The sequence below is a fragment of the Xiphophorus couchianus genome, chromosome 18 (assembly GCF_001444195.1).
Source record: "Xiphophorus couchianus chromosome 18, X_couchianus-1.0, whole genome shotgun sequence".
In the NCBI taxonomy this organism is placed as follows: Eukaryota; Metazoa; Chordata; class Actinopteri; order Cyprinodontiformes; family Poeciliidae; genus Xiphophorus; species Xiphophorus couchianus.
Genome location: NC_040245.1, coordinates 11868838 through 11887187, shown reverse-complemented (window position 1 = coordinate 11887187; position 18350 = coordinate 11868838). Strand labels below are relative to the sequence as shown.

General features: G+C 36.0%; 1 protein-coding gene across 1 annotated transcript in view; it reads left to right on the top strand.

Moving 5' to 3' along the window:
• The window catches only part of lsamp (limbic system associated membrane protein), a 725983-nt gene that overhangs the window by 312629 nt on the left and 395004 nt on the right, over window positions 1-18350 (top strand). The gene's annotated exons all lie outside the window — the stretch shown is intronic.

Below are 18350 nucleotides of genomic sequence, written 5' to 3'. Positions count from 1 at the left end.
TGTTGAATAGAGGAATGGGATACTAACAAGCTTTTGAAATGTGGTATGATAACAATTGCCAGTTAAACCAGGTTTGAGGGGTTTAAAATGAAGCTTATAAATTTGGGCAGCGACAATAAAAGTGTACCCTCTTTTCTGTACCTGTCATAGCGACTTTCATTTACAGAAAATAATTGCTATTCAGATGTTGCATTAAATAATTTCCATGACCAGCAAAGGCAGAGCAGAAAGCCTTGCCTGGCCTCTAACACATATTTGCCTCATTTTACTCTTAGAAGTCGGCATAAATATTTATGACAGTATTTGAATAATGTGAAATGAAATGACAAAATGTCATTTGGAAAGGAGAACAGTAGAATAGGAGGAAGGTTAGAAAGTGGAAACAGCTGAAGTGAAGGAATCTTTGAAACATTCAATATTGGACCTTGGGGGTTGAGTTGTTAGTACAAAGCAGTAAAAAACGAGTGATCATCATACTTTAAACTCTCACGCATCAAGATGAAGAATCTTGGATGTAACATTTCTGCAATATTTTGTATAGTTGATGTCGCATTAACATTTTGGTTCATCAGCAATTTGTGATATTTGAACTACAATAAACTTGCTTGCTTTGTTCTTCCAAATGATGTTACACTCTGATCTCTAAATGATTTCACCTGAACAGAGGAGACTGCTGAATATAAAACTGAAGGCAAAAACATTAAAAAAACTGTTGGTAAATGAGGCATGGAAGTGCAAAAGACATGGGAATACAGTGCTGAAAACAAGATGAGGTGTTTGTAGAAATAGGATTGTAGCTTTCAAAGCAAGAGGGCTGCATGGAAAAAAAGATGCTGAAGACTTATTCTGTGTCTGTATTTATCTCTTAACTTTTGAATATTAATGTTTTGGGAAGGCGTATCAAGCATTCTTTGTTTTTTTTTTTTTTCTTTTTACGCTGAGTTAACCAGAGTTTAAAACAGCAATCATTTGATCTGGATAAATTAGGATTGATATCTATAAGAGATATGTGATGAAAATTGTAGAATAAAGCAGCTGCAGATGTTGTATGAGTTATGATCAGTGCAGACAAAATTTCTTCTTCCTTTTCTGGAGTTTAGTTAACAGACATTTTAATTGTTTATTCACTCAAATATCATTAATAATTACTTCTTTGGTTGGCAGTATTTGTATTGTGCTTGGATTTGTTTTGTAATTAGTAAAAAATAATTTAGGAGTGACTGTTAAAACAGTCAAACTGTAAACTGATGGGTGAAATGAGCTGAAATGAAAGTTGGTGTATTAGTTGTTGAAGTTAATTAATCAGCAAACAGTGTAAATACATTTTTTATTGCCGCAGTTTGAATGTTTATTAGGGTTTCTTTTTTTTTATTAACCAGCTGTTGTTATGTTTCTGAACAGCATAACAGCTTTAGTTTAAAATAAGTCTTTGCAAGGAAGTGATTCAAGGCTTCCAGGCCTTCTGGGGTCAGATTATCTACACAGCATATCTTCCTTCACCAGGGGTAGACAATATTGACTGTTTTTCTTTTTGTTTTTGTTTTTTCATTTTGTTCCACCTTTTGAAAGTCCTGCATAATCTGCTCTGGCAACAGATAGTGGATTTTTTTTGTGTTAAGAAGAGCTTTGATTTCACAAAAGCTCTGCATCTGAGAAAATAACCTCTGTAAATAAGAAATGAGGTGGGGATGTGCTTTAAATTGAATAAAATAATGCCAGAGTTTGTTAGGTGCACAAACATAAATTAGGGTAATTCAGAGTACTTAAAGTTATGATTTCTCCATATTAGGAAGCCAGAGTACACAGAGAGAACCAATGAATGCACAAGTAGACCATACAAAATACATGCAGAAGTATTTGAACGTAGGATCTACTTGCTGCAAGAGCACAGTGCTACCAACCATGCCACTGAGCAGTCCTAATAGAAATATATTTATCTAAAATTGGCTGCTGCTTTTTTCAGCTATGAACATGGTCTGATTTCAAAAGCTACTGTCCAAACTAGGGATGAATCTTATGAATGAATCCACGGGCAATAATAGGATACATAATAGTATAGTGTCTTATGAAATGGTAGTCCTGCAACAAAGTTTTGCTTTTTCCTTTCTTGTCCTTGTTAATTTAAATGGGGCCATTGTGCTGCCCTTCTGGAAGGGATAAAATTAGCTGCTGACTTTAACTTCTTCAGAAAATAGATAACAATAAAAGCGCTCAGAAAGAGCACCTTCTGTGATAAGGCTAACAGCTGCTGAGACAGTGGCCAAAGTCAAAGTGGAATTCTTCTACAGGGCTCCTAATCTGAAATAGTGAGGAGCAGTAAGGAGCTTAACTATTTTTTTTTTTCAGTTCCAGATAAGCAAGTTAAAAAAGTAGGATATGGAGAATGTTTGTATTTCAAGACCTTATTCCCTGCCCATTGTCTCTTTATCAGTTCATTAGTCCTATGTGTCCATTAGTGAGTTAATTCATCTACACATTTGTATCTCATGGAAAACTACAGTACTATGGCTATGTAAATTGCTCTCAAACAGCGAAAAGATCGATTGGTCCAAAGTATCATTGGAATCTCAAGAACAGTTTTCAGATGTGTGGGTGTGTGTGTGTGTGTGGGGGGGGGGAGGTGTAATTGTTTAGCTATACTACAGTATTTAGGAAGATTTCTAACATATTTTTACTATCCCTCTGAAAAGTGGTGGGTCTTATGGGGATTAAAGACAGCCTGGTCCTAATACAATGGACCACCTTGTTTAAGCCAGGGGTTAGGTTTAGAGTTATGATGTGAATTGGGATATTACAGATTTCCAGATCCCTCATGTTCCGAATAATGCCCTTTCATTGAGATTACTGGTGCATAATGGTGATGTTCTGCATCATGGCTGAGTGCCCTTGTATGGTCAAATAAGTACCAGAGAGTAAAAAATGTCTTGAATTTCACTTTCATTTCCAAACATCTAGCCTCTTGAGGTGAGCAAATGACCCGCATAGCATGGCGTTAGATTTAAGGATGAGTCATTGTAAAGACATTGGGGAGGACTAGATTGGAAAAATGCCTATGATCTGTTTCAGTGTGTTGACATTCTACACCATCATTTCATCATTTGATTGCAAATTGTGTCAGTACGACACCCAATTTGCAAAATATTTGCCTGACCTGCTGCTTTTACACAAACGGAAGAAAAACTGGCTACTGAATGACTACTGTCTTGTAGTCAGTACTCAGACATTGAGTGAGTATGCCAGCGTGATTGCAATGTGTGATTCTCAGCCAATCAAGTCATGAAAATGGGTTGCCACTGATGATCATGGGTGTTTTTGAATCATTTCATGCTGTTTTAGATTAAACGTATTGCTAGCTCTGCTCTTGTCTGGAAATGGAAACTCTTTTTCTATATTTAGCATTTACATAACAGATGTGATCCAAGTGTATTCGCCGAAGTGGGGTTTAACTTCAAGTCACATTCAGTCATGTTACTTTCTTTGCTGTGCTTTGTGCTTGTTCTTTATTATGACATACAAAGTAAGATTTATTTTCCTTATCCTTATCAGTCATTAGAGATTTTTTGTAAACTGAGTGAGCAGATGGCTTATTGTGATTCTAGTTGCCTAAAAAAAATTAGATTTTAGATATCATACTGCGCCATCCCACCAGGCTGAATAAAGTGTTGACTGTTATTTATGGGGATGCTGTCCATCTGTTTTTGTGCATCCTCTGACCTGCCTTCAGCAGGACAAAAACACACTTTTCACTGTTTTTGGCGCATTCCAGGATACTGAGGTACTTTGCTGATGACTTGTCTTTAGAGTCTTCATACTTTATGTTTTTTTTTTCTTTTATTAATGCCACTACATAATTAGTAAACACAAACATAACTCTTTAGAGGATAACATAGTCTTAAAGTATCTCTTAATAGCCCCAAATTTACAGCAAAAGAATGTGAAGATACTGATGCACTATCACATGCTGTATACAAATGTCTCCATCTTTTTGCCTGAGTCCTCAAACAGTCTCTCTTTTTCAACGCCAACATACAGTCAGTCTTCAGAGCTTTTCTTCACTTTCACTTTGAAAGAGATCTGGGTATATTTCTCCTTTTTCAGCCTCTGTAATTAATGGTGAGTGTTGACACATATTAGTAAGGGTTACAAAAATGGTAGCAATTTAGATTTCACTATCATCTCATGATTAACCACAACAGCCATGTGAATAAAAAAGGACATCCCATTAGATATTCTGTTAAAAATCAAACTTCAGTGGCTAATTATATTTCTTTTATGTCTGGACTGGACTGACTGAATTACAGATAGCCTAAAATTAACCATTTTTAACTCATTAAAGCTATAGCATGTAACTAATCTGTGAAAAAGATCAAGCTTATCCACCTCCTCCCAGTGCTCCTATTGCCATCTGCAGAATGGCAGTTGTAATTCTGCTGGACAGGAACTAGCTGTAGCAAAGCAGAGAGATCTTAAATTACTTTGGCCCAAACTAGATTAAAGGGAAAGAACCCTTTAAAGAGTGCATTCCTAAGTTTTATTGATCCAGTTCTGGATCCGTGGAACCAAACCAGCAGCTCTCTTCTCATCAAAGCCTAAATTGATGTATTAAGTTGGATAATGTTCAGGTTGGCACCTTAACACTGCTTGTCAACCTCTCCGGATGTCCACTCAATAACTAATTATTATTATACCAAATTATTATAATTAATAATAATAATTATCAATAATAATAATAATTATAATAACAATTATTAATTATAATAATAATTATAATAATTATTATAATTATTATTATTATAGTTTGGTATAATAATAATACCAAATTATTATTTTCTTTGCAGTTGTGAAACATTTAAAACTTCCCATATTATTTCATTACTCATCAATCATTTGCTTACTTAAACAACCCACTCTATGGAGGAAATTGTTTCCTGAATTTAGGAAACTAAAACTACATCAAAATCCTGCATTATGCGATGATAATAACTTCTCTACAACTTCCTATAACCTGTTTCCAAGCAAAACCCAAAGGTTTAAAAAGCCTATTTCTATGTTCCTTAGGAAAAAGGTTCATTGGATCCTTTGTGATTTTAGATTTCACAGTTTATGTTTAAGGTTACTCCACTAGCCTGAGTTATCTCTATTGTCAGATGGACCACAAAACAAACCCACTCCCCCCTTCATGAACCTCCTCTCACCTCTTGCAGGGGCAGGAAAAAGAGCTGATAAGGATTTCAAGAGAAACTCCTAATTCTTCTGCTGCTTCATTAGCATTTGGCTCTTGTATCATGAGATATGTTTTAGTTTCATCTCACTTTAAAATTTGGGAGTCTTCTGTTGCTTTACTTCTAAAGTTGTAACTTTGTTATCATGCACTAGTGTTTTGCCAGGGGGCTTCATATGGTGGTCAGTTGGACCTGGTGGGGGTCGGAGTTGCAGCACCGCTGCAGCTTCTGCCTGTTCTCCCCTGCTGAGCTGCTGCAAGCTGCTGTGAGCAGGAGTTGCAGCTCCTCCCTGGTGCTTCATTGTTCTCTAGTCTAAATAAACATACTTGTTGCTTCCTCCTGCTTATTTTTATTTGCAACACTCTCTTCTTTCTGTAGTTGCTTTTAATCATGTCTTATTACAGTTTAGTATTGATGCTCTACAAGTAGCTCCTCATACACCAGTGTCACACAAAAAGATCTTTTTCCCAATAACCAATAGTTATTTCAGGCTTAATGTTAACCAAGCAAATCATGTAAATTTAGCAAAACGTCCCTTGTTTGATCAATTTCCATTTCATTCACTTCATCTAATTTGGGATGTGATGTCTAAGACTCTGGTTCACTCAGAGCTGATTCTAATTATACTCAGGCGTTTTGTTTCTCAGGACAGTTTCTGGCCAAATGTCCTTCTTTTCCACAACACCCTGAATTATTTGATCTTAGATTTCCTCTTCTCCCTCTAAAACAGGGATGTCAAACTCCAGTCCTCAAGGGCCGCTGTCCTGCAGTTTTTAGATGTGCCACAGGTACAAAACACTGTAATGAAATAACTTAATGACCTCCTCCTTGTGTAGATCAGTTCTCCCAGCCTTGCTAATGACCTAATTATTCTATTCAGGTGTGGTGCAGCAGAGGCACATCTAAAAGTTGCAGGACTGCGGCCCTCGAGGACTGGAGTTTGACACCTGTGCTCTAAAACCTCCTTTTTATAAAATATTCCTGCTGAAGCTTTTTTTTTTATGTTTACTACCTTCTCAGCATGGAGGGAAATAATTCACATACTCATCTAATGTTCCAGTTCCCAATTCTATATAAATGATTTACTCATATTAACCCATAATTTACTATCCATTTGTTCAGAAGTTTTTATTTTCACAGGGTTCTGCTTTTCAATAACCTTCCAATCTTTACACTGCAGTTCATCTTTTGGTTCACACTTACTGCTGTTTTACCCATTTTGAACAATTTAGTCCAGTTCTTTAACACATAGGATGTTCTAAAACTGGGATTTTTATAGCAGGGTAACAATTTTAAAAAATACCAATTGTAGTCATTCTCAATAAAGCATATCTGAATCCGAACTGAAAAAAGAAGCAAGTGAATAAACAGTGTACAGAAACAATAAACCAAAGAAAAAAATACTAAAGCAAAAGCAAAACCGTAATAAAAATGAAATGCACAAGAAACTAAAAACAAAAAAAAACAGTAACAGAAGTAGTACCACTATGGTCTGGAAAGTGCTCTCTTCTTCTAGTTGTTTACTCGTCAAAGCCAAACTTGTCTTTCCAGACTCAACTGTCTCCCCTGAGGGAAGATTGGAGGAATCCTTCTCTATGTCAGTGGTCTGGGCAGCACTCGGTACCTGGATCCAGCAATCAGTGGTGGCCTGTGTCCCATCGGTTTGTGCTGTCTTGGTCAAAGCCAAACTTGAGTTCTCATACTCAACTGTCTCTTTCTCCGAGGGAAGATTGGAGGAATCCTTCCCTCGGACAGTTTCCTGGACAGCTTCTTGGATCCAGGAACCAACTGCCACCTGGCACCAATCTTCTACTGCTGCGTTTGTCAAAATAGCACTTGAGTTCTCAGGCTCAATTGTTTCTTTCTCCGAGGGAAGATTGGAGGAATCCTTCCCTCGGACAGTTTCCTGGATAGCTTCTTGAATCCAGGTATCAACTGCCGCATGGCACCAATATATTGCTGCGTTCGACAAAACAGCACTTGAATTTCCAGACTCAACTGTTTTTTTCTCTGAGGGAAGATTGGAGAAATCGTTCCATATCTCAGTGGTCTGGACAACGCTCTCTTTATGGGTCCAGTCTTCTTGTGCCGTCTTCATCAGAGAAAAAGTTGAGCCTTCGGACTCAACTTCTGGGTCCTTACCAGCTGGTGAAGGACCAAAAGGAAAAGCACAAAAATCATCGTGCTCAGAGAAGCAAGCTTCCCCAGCCGGGGAAGCTTGGATCTCTGGCGAGGAAGGCTCCTCTAAAACTTCCCCAACCGGGGAAGGTTCAAAAAGGAACGCATCAAAATCACCATATTGGGAGAAGCAAGCTTCTCCAGCCGGGGAAGCTTGCTTCTGTGGCGAGGAAGGCTCCTCTAAAACTTCCCCAACCGGGGAAGGTTCAAAAAGGAACACATCGAAATCATCATACTGGGAGAAGCAAGCTTCTCCAGCCGGAGAAGCTTGCTTCTGTGGCGAGGAAGGCTCCTCTAAAACTTCCCCAACCGGGGAAGGTTCAAAAAGGAACGCATCAATATCATCATACTGGGAGAAGCAAGCTTCTCCAGCCGGAGAAGCTTGCTTCTGTGGCGAGGAAGGCTCGCAAGGAACCTCTGCAGTGGAGGAAGGTTCAAAAAGGAACGCATCAAACTCATCGTATGCAGACTCGGTGCTCTCGTCCTTAGAGACACTTTCGTCTGAATCGCTACCAGGAAAGATTTTGTCAAAAGCCTTCTGCATTCTGGTGCTAACCAAATATCCAAGTCCAAAACCCAGGGGAAAAAACACGCCAACTAAAATCCTGTTCATAATGAAAAGCTGTGCTAGAAACAGTGTTGAGGTTCCAAGAGGTGACTGAATATGAACTGATGATTTGAAATACAAGCCCTCATAACCTCAGAAGTTCTTTGATCATTTGACCACATCACAGATGAGGTCATAGCTACAATGAGGTCACAGTAGTTCTGAGGCAATGTCTGTTTCTGCTTGTTTCTATGGAAACGCTCAGATCAGTTCCACATGACCCAAAAAATTGACCCTTTGCAACTGTGTCACTTAATAATTCGGGGTGCCATGACAGACGTCAGAAGTGAGGATGGGAGTATGGACCTTACCAAGCTCCGCCCACAACCGACCTAGAAAATCCCACGTGGCCTCAAGTCTCACAAACAAAGCCTCACAGCGCGTTGTTTCTATGTAAACATGGCGTCTTCCACTTCCACTGATTCTCTGCAGTGTATTTCTGACTCGATTAGTGCATAATTTCTACCGGATTTTCACAATATATCAGCTACTACAATGGACAGAGGAACCAACGAGTTCATGTCATCTTTTTTGGATGAGATCAAGGTGTTTGAGTCACGCGATGCCTCCAACATTGTGCACGTCACAGCAAAATGCTTTCGCTCGATAAGGAAAACTGCAGATCCACACACCCTCTACATCAATATAGCTGTGGACTACTAGATCACTGATGCCTATTGTTCTTGCAAGGCTGGGTAAGTCGGGCATTCATCGTTTTGTAGGCTACTTTTGAAATCGGTGGGTGATTCCTGTGGTTTGTTGGCAAATGTTTGAATGTATATAAAAATAAGACATGGTCAAAGTCAACTACGTCCCCGTTGGACTGACACATTATATAATCAGTCCATGGAAAAGAATCCATGCTGCACCCCTGATTTTACATACCTGCATGTGAAAACGAACAACAGCCATAAAAAGGAAGTCTCCGTTTTTTCATGCTCATGCAAAACGCACTTTAAATGGGCGCCATGCAGTGAACACTTAAAAAAAATAAATAAATCAGGTCACATCTGTTTTACTGTGAATTGGTTCAGTCAGACATCACAATGAGCAAAGTCAATTCAGGCCAACAAAATACCTGAGAAGAGGTAACTATTACTCCATGTTGAAGCTGACACCCATTGATTTATATAGCTTGACTATAGATTGACTATAGCATCTATTGATTATAGCTTGACAATAGCACCCATTGATTTATATAGCTTGACTATAGATTGACTATAGCATCTATTGATTATAGCTTGACTATAGATTGACTATAGCATCTATTGATTATAGCTTGACTATAGATTGATTATTGTATCTATTGATTATAGCTTGACTATAGATTTACTATAGCATCCATTGATTATAGCTTGACTATAGCATCCATTGATTATAGCTTGACAATAGATTGACTATAGCATCTATTGATTATAGCTTGACAATAGCACCCATTGATTATAGCTTGATTATAGCTTGACTATAGCTTGACTATAGCATCCATTGATTATAGCTTGACAATAGCACCCATTGATTATAGCTTGACTATAGCACCCATTGATTATAGATTGACTATAGCATCCATTTATTTAGCTTGGCAAATAGTAAATGAATGTTTACCTACATGAGCTTTTCTATACAAGAGAAACGACACTAGAAGTCCTTAATCTTCCAGACCAAAATGTGGAGATGATGAGACGGTCAGACATTTGTTTGGGGGATGTTCCTTTGCTCAACGGGTGTGGTTATTATTGTTACCATGGTTACAGGTTATTATTTCATATATAATAATAGCCTATGTGTTGTTGAAGGAAAATTGGGGGAGGAATGATTTTTTGTGGTGGATAATTGTTAATTGAAAGACGCTCTTTGGAAAACGAGGAACATCCTGATTTTTAAGAAACATGAAGTAGCAGAAACAACTAATAAAAAGTGTGGCTACATTTGTTAATTACCCCTTACAGTGTTTAGTCTCAAGACCTCAGCCTGCTTTTTCAATATCACATTGTTCACTCATACTTCAACATTTGGGATCGCATCTAACTAAACTTATGAGGTTTAAACAGGTCAATAATTTGTTAATTACATGCACATAATATGATACGATTGTGTGTAATTGTAGCCATTTTAAGGCGGAATAAATATACATGTGTCCTAACCTATTTCTCACTTGAAATTGTGTTGGATTCTTACATTTTACAGACTATTTCCGTTTTTGTAGTTTATTTTATACTACTGGAATTTCTCTATATTTAAATGTCCAAATGAAAAAAAAAACAAACAGGCTGTCACTGTGTTTACAGTTATTGTTTTCTCATATGACTGCACCTCATTAACTCCCAGCAACTTTGTGAGTTAAAAATTAAGTAAATGTCAGTTATTGGCTAATTATGGATTAAAAGCAAAACAAATAATTTAGGAATACATTTCTAATGACCCATTTAATAATTAGGAACTCCCAAATGATATGTATGCAAGATTAAATGTAGCAGAACTGATTGCTGTAGATAAGTTACAAAGTGTTTTAATAAATAATCGTTGACAGACATCTTGCTATTTTTTTTTTTCGTATGTCAGCCAGGAAGCTTGAAATTATTACAATCTTAGTTAATATAGTTCTTTAATATTTCCATTCTGGGAAATAATCATGAATAATTCAGTTGGATAACTTGAGAAAGGTATCTATGAACTCCTCCTGCAATCTGTCTTGTCTAGGTTTTGCCATCATTTATGAAATCATCTGACACCCATTGTAACCACAAATGCACTAACAAATAATATTTAGTTCCTACCACAAAGTTGAGTTAAATCAATAAAACACTGTTTGCTTCCCAATGTAACATGTTAATTAGAATTTCTAAATATGGATAATCTTACCAAATGTAATATAGTCTCGTCAGTACTGCTCTGATGCTGCTCAGCAGCCTAAGAAGAGTAGCACATTATTTTGGAGTACAAAGAGAGAATGACGGGGAGACACAAAAAGGGAGAAAACTCATGACTGGATTAAAATATGTGTATTAAATGTATTATAATTCTTTGCTTCAATTTGCTGTTTCACAGTTATTTCACTGCACTGCTCTAAGCAAGCTACCACACATTTTATTGGTTTATTAAAACAGATGTTTATTTCCATAAATTAAATATTCAAGAGACATGAGATAATGAGTTATCACTTTATTCATAATTTTAATATAACTACTTAATTTTAACAAGAAAAGGTCTGCCTTTTTCTTTGTATTTCTCCTTCCCTTGCCCACACATCCTCTTTAACTCAGCTGGTGTAGAGCTGGTTGCCTGTCCTGAATTTAAAAGACTACTGAGCTATTTCTTCTCAGAGCTCAAACACAAGAAGAGTTTTTTTTTAAACTTTGTAATGCAATCAGTGGTGTCCCCAGTAAATCTTCATAGGGATAACCAAATGGTGCCAGTGAACATTTTAGGGAGACACACATAGTTTTTATGAACTTACCATCATTCATTATAAGAGGTCATGGTATTGTCTTGGGGCAGTGGCCACAGCTTTCCCTGCCTACTGACTCCACTGAGTACCGTTTTTTTGTTGTACATACTATTAGCAAATTATTAGTGAACAATTGCCATTTTAACAAGTAAGTACACACGTAGTGCCTAGAGTGATCTAAGTGATGAAATGCCTTATTGCTAGCCAGCAACGGCTCTTCCTCACGCAGACAATGATTGTGTGTCTGTGTAAGATTGGCACACTGCTGTTTCAAGGAGCTCTTTGGGAGCAATTATCTCACACAAACAGAGATTGATTCATTCTATATAAAATAACATCATGTGTGCATTGAATAATGTCCAAAAAGTATTTGTTTTGGTTGTCAATCACTACAAGTACAGAATGATAGTGCAAAGATAAAAACAAATATTCTAGAATCAGGATGGTGATTCATTGATTTTATCAGCATAAATATCAATACAGATTTTGGGCTGGGCTGCACAGTGGCACAGCTGGTAGAGCTGTTCCCTTGCAGCAAGAAGGTCCTGGGTTCAATTCCTGGCCCAGGGTCTTTCTGCATGACGTTTGCATGTTATCCTTGTGCATGCATGGGTTCTCTCCGGGCACTCCGGCTTCCTCCCACAATCAAAAAACATGATTGTTAGGTTAATTGGTCTCTCTAAATTCTCCTTAGGTGTGAGTGTGCACGATTGTTTGTCCTGTCTATCTCTGTGTTGCCCTGCGACAGACTGGCGAAATGTCCAGGGTGACCCCGCCTCTCGCCTGAAAAGTTTGCATATATATATAATATCATTAGCATCATTCTCTATATCTGCATTCTAAATTATATTTTGAATATGACTTTGCTGGGTAGCTATAATTTAGCATTTTTTTCTGTTATTGTCATTCTTATCATTCTGTTATTATCTTGTATCAGTCTTCACAGTACATATAATTCAGTTCAGATTTATGAATTGGACTATCAATAACATTTGAGCTCAGTAAATCTGTTATTGACAGGGCATCTTTATTTGCTCTTTAATTCAGTTGTTGGTGATAAGCTATTATCTTTGCCAGTTATCCTGTACAAAAAAATAATTTGGAATTTATTTCAAAATGATGACAAATCAACAAATACGTTTTTAATGTTAAATATAATAATATAAAAATAATATACAACTAGAAAAGAATCTGTTGATGTTAGTATAAACCTGATACAGGCAATTACAGCTGAACCTGCTGTTTGTTGTAAAAAGGAACACTGCACACATTTTTCCCTGACTGACAAGAAATTTGACCAAATGTTCCCTGATTTATGTCAGAATGTGAAAAAAGGTTGTAGACCCTAAATACTAGAATACTTACATATAATATTTTTAGAGATATTTTTGTTTATTTTTATTCAAATTTAAAATTTGCAAATACTAAGAATAAAATCTCTCTCTCTCTCTCTCTCTCTCTCTATATATATATATATATATATATATATAACTATTACGTAACTGTTAAGAGACACACCCTGGCCTAGCAAAAAGTAATGGTTCAGTCTCTAAGTGTAATAAATGTTATATAATTTCAGTCATCTAGAATCTTTGAAGAAATGTTTCTTATTCCAGCCTCTGTTAATTACAATTTTAACAAGCTGAATATTACTCTGTCTGACTCTTATCACTTTCAGAGCAATAAGAATGGTAAAATAGAAAAATCCCCTCTTATTTTACTCTCATACTTTGCTCAATTTACATTTTGTTGTTCATATTTTTTGTAGGTTTTCAGCATTCAAGGATGCATCAGTGAGACGCATCTTTTAAAGTAAGATGCTGTAATAATGCATTTCCCTTTCAGAGAGTAAATTAACTCGGAAGTAAAGAGTGCTATGTTGTTTCATATTAAAAGGATGAACAAGAACTTAAATTGCAAGTTCTTATGCTCAGGCAGTAAATTGCACTGCTGAAAATGCAGTGTTGGACCACTGCTGCTTGCATTGAATAATAATTTGCTTTAAAATTAAAGTAAAGCTCAAGGAGCTAAAACAGCATATATTTGCTAGATAATCAATCTTTTCAGAAATTTTACATGAACAGTCATTGATGAATGGACTAGATTTATTTTGTGTATGCATTTTTTTCATACTTAAGTCATTCAGATCATAAAGCAAACTTCAAAATTGGCCAAAGGTGACCTTACAAATTACCTAGCTACTGCCATAGTTTTATAAGGTTCAGTACAATTTCACTTGACACCCCTAGACTTATTTACTATCTTACAATTGAGTCAAGAAATCACTTAAGTTGACATGTAGAATATATGACAACATGAAGCAGGCTGAAAGGTTTCAAAAAAAGCACATAATGTATGATCTAAGGAAATTCAAGAACAAACAACCATTGACTTCTGAACAGGCTCGCATAGCCATTTTAAGGATTTTGATTCTAAAGACATTTGGAAAATATTCAGTGAACTGACATGAGAAAAATGAAACTTATATATATATATATATATATATATATATATATACTGTATATACAGTGTATATGTGCATCTGGGGTAGAACTAACTATCTTTCAGAAAAGCTGTTATGTCTTGTTTATGACAATGTAATATCAGCATTATGCACACCTCTTCAAATAAAGTGTTACCAAAAATATAATCTGGACTATTACCATCAACTTCAAATTAAGGTTGTATGCGCCATATTCAACTTAACAGCAGAATTACAACCTTGACTGACCAGGACATTTTATTATACCAGCACTTTTTAAAAACTTATTGTAGTAATAATTTGATAAAGGTAAAGTTTTTTTTAGTTTCCCTAAGGGATCCAGTTCAATGATAACATGTACATTTGATGTGTATGAAACTCCAGGGTGCTGACATGTTGGTGTAACTCTTTCAAACTGAGTAAAACAATTGGTCCCTCAGAAATCAAACTGTTGCCAACCCCCTAATAAATCACAATACAACCTTTTGTGTTATTTTCTGAGTTTACTGTCACACACAGATGTCCCTTTATATCACAAGTATTGTACTGGGTGTAATAACATAGTGATATTGCAAGTTTTTCTTTTATCATGCTGTAATACAGACTGATGGCAGTTAATAATAAAGTTGTTCTTCAATAAACATAAAAGCTAAGAGTAATGAACCACATAATGTTTTATAATCATATATTTTTATTGTTCACCGTAGCTAGATTAATGTTTTTGCATGAAAGTCACCTAAAGGCTTGTTCACACAGAAGCTTTGTAACAAAAAATAAAAAAGTTTATACTTAATTGCTGTCTTTTGAGTAAAATAATGGTGTACAAATTATGGCCTGCCATGTTTAAAGCTTGAAAAGTCTATCACAATTGTTTATTTTAAGGCTTTAATATTTCATCGGAGTATGTCTGATATAAAATGGATTTATCAAAATTAAATTCTTAACAGGTTGTTCAAAGTGTAAAATGAATTATTTCCTGCAAAGTGGAGGCACTGCAATTAAGCTAAATTAAAATGCTTGAGGAAAAATCCTTAAGAAATAGCAAGTTGTATCTCCTGTAAACAATTAGTATGGCAAACCATAAAAAAGTCCAAAGGGCTGTATTCAAAGTAGTACATCGCTATATATCCTCATGGTTAAGTATTTAGTTAGTCAGCAGAGGTGTTACTTAAATAATTTTGTAGAGGTGAATTTAGTGAATTTGTTCAATTGTTTTTGCAAGACTTTGCAAGTTTGGCTACTGCTATTTAAGAATAATCCTCAAAATGAAGTGAGAAAGTAAGAGATAATTAAAAATAAGTTTTTGAGTTGTACTAAGTGGGCAGAGGAGAGAAGCAACAGTCACTGAATCAAACTATTATTTTCTGATACCTCTTTTCCAAAAAATGTTTTTGACCAAGAATGCTTTATAAACTTGATAAAATGCATCAATTTTCTAATATAAGTTGACACCTGAGTAATGCTTCCTGGAGCACTGCAAAACTAGTTTAGCAATTTTTAGCATTGTTTGAAACTATTTCTAGAAGGTATGTGTAAATACCTCATTATGTGCCACATGATGAGCCTGCTCTCTTACTGTGAATGGTAGATCTTAATCTCTTCTCTATGGAGAAGGTTCCTTGAAGAAGAGAAACAATGTGGTAAGATACACTTTTGACTCTGGTCAGTTTTCTTCATCTAGTACTTTTGTTTTACAATTTACACTTCATGACATTTCTAAGCAGCAAATCTACAATTTAAAATAAAGCCGCTCTTTCCAACATCCTATTAACACTGGAAAGAAGCTCAGTGATGCTTTTGTTTTTTAGACTTGCTATAACCTGCATATTATCTAATCACATCGTACAAAGTCTAAAGATTAACTTTGGATTTTCTCACAGGGAAACAATGTGTTCATGATATTGTAAATTATGCTCACTATAGCTGTGTTTGAAAACAGGTATAGAGTGTAACATTAGCACATTTTCACAGATTCTCGCCTGTAGAGTTCACTGTTTTACCTCAGGACATTTAAATAAATGTAACCCACAAAACAGGGAAAGATCCACTTACCTATCTTTCCATTTTACCTACAACTTATAAGAGAAAGAAGGTTTTTTTATCTTCTTGATCAAAACTGAAATTCTTATTACCACCTATAATTTTGGTCTTCTGTCATTTTGCCCTTCTGCTGTGTGACTTCCAAGGGTTTACTGCAATCTTGGATTACATGAGCAAGTCCAGTACAGTAGGCATGCTGTAGTGTTGCCTCCTTTTATTTTTTTTCTTTAATGTAAAATGTATCTGTTATTTTACTGGGTCTTTCTGAAAACAAGGCTAATGCCATTGGGCATTTTTTTCAAAGAGAAGTTATTGTGGTGTTGTGGGATTATTATATTTACAGACGACACACTAATTTAAGTTTATGTGATCAATAATCATAAGCCCAATTACTCAGAAAACAGGGGTACGTCTATTACGATCTCATCCTTTTTAAGAAATCAGCATGCTGAGGTGGGTGAATCTTCCTCAGTGCAAACAGAGTACCTGTATCGGTGTACTTTGTTGCACTGCATTTAAATATATTGTTATTATGCACAAATTAAGCTAGTCAAAAAATCATATTCCTTTTGATTAGCTAGTTTTGATGACTCAAACTTAACCATCAAATCTAACATAGTTTTAACAATTAAAATGCTATAGGTGAAATAGGTTTGGATAAAATGCAAAACTCTAATATCCTTTCTCTACAATACAGATGAAGTTTTGTACAAACAGGCACTTCCTGTTTATCATGAAGGAGGAGCCATTTGTGAAATCACTTGGCTGACTCTGTGAGTAGTAGTATGAGAAAATAACACACGGGCATCTTATGTGTATAAATGCGTTGTTTAATTAATTTCCATAAATGACAAATACAAGAGCACCTGTTCCAAAACTAATAAGGAGATATGTTTTATTTTTATTTTTTCCTTACTCTTGGTGTTCAGCACTACAAAGTTGTGTTAATTTTCAACAGATGAGCATCTGTATTTTGGGCTCATCTAAACTCATTGGGATCCTAATGAGTTTAGGATCATTAAACATGACTCTTGCCAAGATGTTGAGTGTACTTAGCTTGCATCACCTTAGATTTCCATCCATCCATCAATTTTCTAACATCCTTGTCCCTACTGGGGTCGGGAAAGATGCTGGTGCCTATCTCCAGTTAACGTTCTGGGTGAGAGGCGGGGTATCTTAGATTTATAGATATAAATCAAGATAAATGGCTGATTCTCCCTCATTCATCTGCTAAAGGCCCATTTAAATTAATGTTTAAATACAAAGTATCAGGCTATTGAAAAAAAAGTTGCATATGAAAGTAGCATTTTCTGTACTGTCTTTTTTGTTGTTAATGTTAAGCAGCAGGATTTTGTTGAAGATCTTATGTTTCACACAGAGCAGTTTTATTTTCTGATCTTTTTGTTTATTCAAGTCAGTTGAAAATGCATGGAATAAACAATGTTCTGTGATGCTTGTCAGATGTTGTGCAATACTTTTGTTTATAGTAAATATCACAGCTAATTAACAAAGGTTGATTCAAAACCAGCGGATCTTTAATGTATTTTGTTTCAAAGCCATTCAGTTGATCCAGAACATGAGTAGCGGTGTTCTGGATGAGCCCTGCCAAATTTTTAAGTCAAATCTATTGTTGTAATCAATTCAAATGCATGAACGAGTTTGTCTAGATCTTGCTTAGACATTAGTCCTTTAATCCTGGAAATGTTTTTTTCAGATCATAGAAAGCTATCTTTTTAACTGTATGTGGCTCTGAAGGTTCAGATCCGAGTTCATCATCACACCAAGATATTGGGCGTAATCGCTAGTTTCTGTCTGTAATAACTGAAGCTGTATACTAACTCTAGATTGTTCCTCTTTAGGTCCAAAGGGAATAGCTTCAGTTTTTTTCTGTTCAGCTGGAGAAAGGCACGGTACACTCACACATTGATTTGGATGGATGGAGCTGTAAACAAAAGAAATGTAAGGATTCAGCTACAAGTCAAGTGATTGACTGGGCTATTTGAAGCAGTTTTACTTTCCTTCTCTGAAGCCAATCAAGAGTTTCCTTGGCTTTTGTTTGGGTCTACTATGTATCTTGGAAAATCAGACTTGATTCACTTCAGGGTATGGTCAAAAATGTCATGGTATGTTTGCCCACACATCCTTTCATATAAAATCTGGTAGTAGCATATGCTGTAAGACCTCCCACACCCCCTGGTAGAGAATATGTCCAATAAAGTTGCTGGACAATTGAATCTGTGCTCTGTGATGAGCCTTATTTCTCCTGGGACTCTTCTGCGCTTGTCTTCTGATTACTTGGCTTTAGGTTTATATCAATACATGAAAATCTCTGACACAACCAAGGTTATCAAAACTGCTGAAGTGCTCAAATTAGTT